The 4,055-nt window shown below is 33.3% G+C and overlaps 1 pseudogene across 1 annotated transcript; it reads left to right on the forward strand.

The window, feature by feature from the left end:
* The first annotated feature begins 959 nt into the window (after positions 1-959).
* On the forward strand, positions 960-2,349 carry LOC149173504 (uncharacterized; annotated as a pseudogene). Its single transcript, XR_016259297.1, has 3 exons — positions 960-1,092; positions 1,329-1,714; positions 1,895-2,349. The product of XR_016259297.1 is annotated as an uncharacterized LOC149173504 (transcript).
* The last annotated feature ends 1,706 nt before the right edge of the window (positions 2,350-4,055 follow it).

Genomic DNA, 4,055 nt, shown 5'->3' on the forward strand with positions numbered 1-4,055 from the left:
CTTCTGCGGTAGAATGATTTTGTATCATGATCGGATAATGCAGGTTATGTATATGTTTCAATCATAGTTTTGGATGATCCTGAAAATCTGTCCCTATATTTAGTTTCAGCGTCTGGGCTTTTCTTTTGCCCTCAAATCTTGTTATGTAATGCAAATCTTTATATTTTCTTAATATAAATCTATGATGGTTTTTTTCCTCTTAAAAAAGAAAAAGAGATATCAGCTAGGACTGAAAGCCTACCTCTGTGGACCACCAGCGAGATAGTTTTAGGTGACATGGTTTACTTTGAATAACAGTGATGAATCAGCGTACATTCGCAAATAGCAATTAGTGATGATTGTCCCAACTGCTAACTTGACAATTAAATTATCATAAATTTTCTCACTATCTAAAACAAAGTCATACATTTAATTGAATTTAAATCTACAAATTTAATATTTTTAGTTTCAAAAATTTTCAAAACATCATAGAGTACTCTAAAAATAGACACTGAAACACAATCGGACGAACCTATTACCAAGAGCAGCTGGAAAATTAATACTATCATATTGATGAGAAGTGTTTGTTTCCAACACCATCCCATAAAAACTAAATATGTGAAGCTTTCAATAAAGAAAGACAAGTGAAGGTGTGCAGTGAATCAGGAGGTAGACAATATAATTGATTTATGGAGATTACATTTTATGTCTTATTGAGTTGTTTTTAGTAAGATTTTTTGGAAAATTTTTTGGAGGGTTTTTCTGGTCTAATTTCTCTAAAATCTCGCAGGAATTTATTGAAATCACAATTTTGATAAATTTTGGAATACCGATAAACTTCTCTGCCATTTTGTTTGTGATACCCACTTCCCCATGATGCCAAGTATAGAGACTCCGAAGACCTCTATACAATTGTTTCTGCTTACTCCACTTTAACAAACTGCAGAATAATAGGAAAACAGAAATCAATGGTGTAATCTATGACCAGTGGTGGGAAGAGGAGTTGGGCTGGTGCAAAAAGTCCATCATTGCAAGAGGATGATCAAGGTCCATCGTCAACAAAGAAGAGTTGCCATGATGATAAAATACATGTATGGACTGAAAAGGCTAGGAGTAAAATGAATTTTATGCCCAATACTCTAAAGTCTCTGTGTTACCTGAGGGTCTCAATTCAAAGGTAGTACTTGATGATTGTCGTCTGGAATAACAGTTCAAGACAGGCCATGAGCTAAGAAAATGAGTCTAAAATAGATTTTCATGTCTGTACAGACATGTTAGATTCTGATTTCAGAGTTGTGTTTTGTTCTGTTCTTATCCACCCTAATTTTGTAGACACTGAATTCCTGAAGTATTTCTTTCTCAGGTGGACACAGGAAGAATTGTTGATAAAATCATTGATTATATCAAGACCCTCCAAACTACCTTGAAATATTTGCAAGCCCAACCATCAGAATTGGAAGCACATCATAGCAGAAGGCCATTATCATTCACACTGTCTGAAAATTCTCATGGTCTTCACATCCCTCCTTCAATTCCAGTAACATCATCACATCCAGGTCTGAAGATTCTTGGATCCAAACTTTTGGGTGGCCAGGCTTTCATCGCAATATGGGCCCCTGAGAACACTGGTTTTCTGCCCAAATGATTTTCTATCATGGATGCCAATCAATTGGAGATTGTAAATTGCACCATAAATGCTGCTGGATCCAACATTGTGTATGCCCTTCATGCTAAGGTAAGCAACAGATCTCAACTTAACCATGTAAACACTTTACTCTCCTCTTACCAGCCATGATATTTTATACATTCTAGGAGCTATATCTACTGATAGTATTATTTTCCAGAGATGCCTAATTGGATTTTCTCTGTTATATATAGAGGTATCTGCTGAAGTGTGCTTGCTTTGATTTTTCAGTCAAAAAACGATAACCAGCAAGTCACAGCCAAGGACTTGAGTTGTACCATAGATGAACTTAATACCACTATAGCAGGTCGTGAAGAACATACCATACAAAAGGCTGGCACCCAACCAGATAATTTGTGTTTTTTTTTTCTTCACTTGTTTATAGTTCAATTTGGCTGCAAAATATATCCATTCCAAGGCTGGGATTCATATTTCAAACTTCTGACACTGGGATTCATACTTCATACTTCAAATCCAATGGAGTTTTTTAATACTTTGTGGTAAGTAACTAGCAGGTGCGGAATTTTAAGCCCCTGTAAGAGCATGGATTGGCTATTATTCTAATAAGCACAGAGTTACTGCAAATCCTTGACCTTACCAACCCAAAACCAGAATAATTAATTTCTGTATTGAGCAATTATGAGTGTACCTTAAGTATGCTTTTCCACTGAGGTGAAAATTTCTCTCAAGATTTGAACATAAATACAACAGTAGCACTCTGTAGAAAAAAACACAGGTGGTTGGTAAAGCAGTTTAATGAGCACTTTGGATCATCTGTTTACTAATTTGCTTATGTTTAAGATTCTGTCAAAGTAAGATTATGGGGCAATTAGTTTGTCAGGGGCGCCCATGATAGATATTTGATGTTCACTGTTGCCTGTAAAGTAAAAATTTTAATAGCTTTATGGTTTTAATTTGATGTTTTATATTTATTTTTCTCTATTTTTTAATATTATATAATTTTTTGTGGGTGAAAATAGAAAAGTATATTTTATTATCAATTTTTTTATATGGATTTAATGGGATACTTTATATATATATTTATTAATGAGGATTGAAAAAGAATTTTTAACATTATATATCATTAAATTATTATTATTATTTTTAAATATTTGATTTATTATTATTATTAATATAAAATATGAAATTTTATGTTAATTTAGATTATTTTGAGTTTTAGGTAGAATGGATTTTATTTTCTTTATTGAGATTCAATTTTTTTTAAGTTGATTTTTTTTCCTTGAAAAAAAATATGAAATGTTTAATAAAATTAAATAAATTTATATTAAAATTCACAATTATATTGTTTTTCTTTCTTTTCTCCCAACTTTTTAATTGACTAATTTGGTAGTTTCATAGTCATCAATTATCTACATATAAAGAATATAATTTATTAATTGTGCCAAAAGAGCATTCTACAGCTTAGTATGAGGCAAAATTATCTCTCATTTTGGTTTAGATGTTCATATGAAATCACATAATTTTATATCAATTTTATAGAGATATAAAGCAATTTAAAGTAAAAAAATCCTTGTATTTCCATTTTGAGTGTGAGGAAGCTGTGACATCCATTGGTCAATATTTCTCCTTTCCAAACAAATTGTAATTAATTAAAATGGCTAAGAGAGGGACACAAATTCCGTTGCTTGAGGAAATGGTTGTTTTTAAATATTGGTTGGCTGAAAGAATTAAATGCGCTGATAGTGCATTGAATTTAACTGAAAGAGGAAGCACTGGTCTAATTATCCTTCAACTCAAACAATGATCAAAGAAAATGACAAAATTAAGAGCAACATGGGTTGCATTGTCAAGTCATGGAATACTATGCAAATCATGGAGGAGAAGGCAATTAGTTGTTATTTTTTTTTGGAGAGGAAGAATGGGGACATTCATCATTGATTCATGTATACTCCCTCTCACGCACGAGAGTAGGCATTGGTAGATAGAGAGGACGTTGTGTTTACAAACACTGTGTATGAAAAATACAACTAAAGGAAAAGATCAAGTGGTCCATAACAGTGAATCGAACCTTGGAAAAGGGCACCAACTGAGGAACCTTCCGAGTAAGGCTTGTTGGGTGAATTGTTTCAGAGAGTGTGACTTGTTTGTAAGGTTGAAGAAACCACTGGAAGTTTGTGGATTGATGAACCTGTTGGGATGGGAAGAACCACTCAAGTGTTTGTGAGGGTTGATGAATCACTAAGAGTTGCCTTGGGGCTGAAGCTCTGGAGTTTGACTCACTGAGGAACAACCCGAAGAAGTGATTTATTTACCTATTAATAGCTTAACCACTGAAGAACCTTCCTTATAGTGGACTCTCTTTTCCCGAAAGTGAGTTAAGGCTCTTTGCAATATGATGTGTTGGTATGGATGTGAATATGCCTGAACAATG

Source organism: Pinus tabuliformis, chromosome 4_2 (genome assembly GCF_031772625.1).
Source record: "Pinus tabuliformis cultivar Carrire ecotype Pingquan chromosome 4_2, CPIR1, whole genome shotgun sequence".
Taxonomy (NCBI): Eukaryota; Viridiplantae; Streptophyta; class Pinopsida; order Pinales; family Pinaceae; genus Pinus; species Pinus tabuliformis.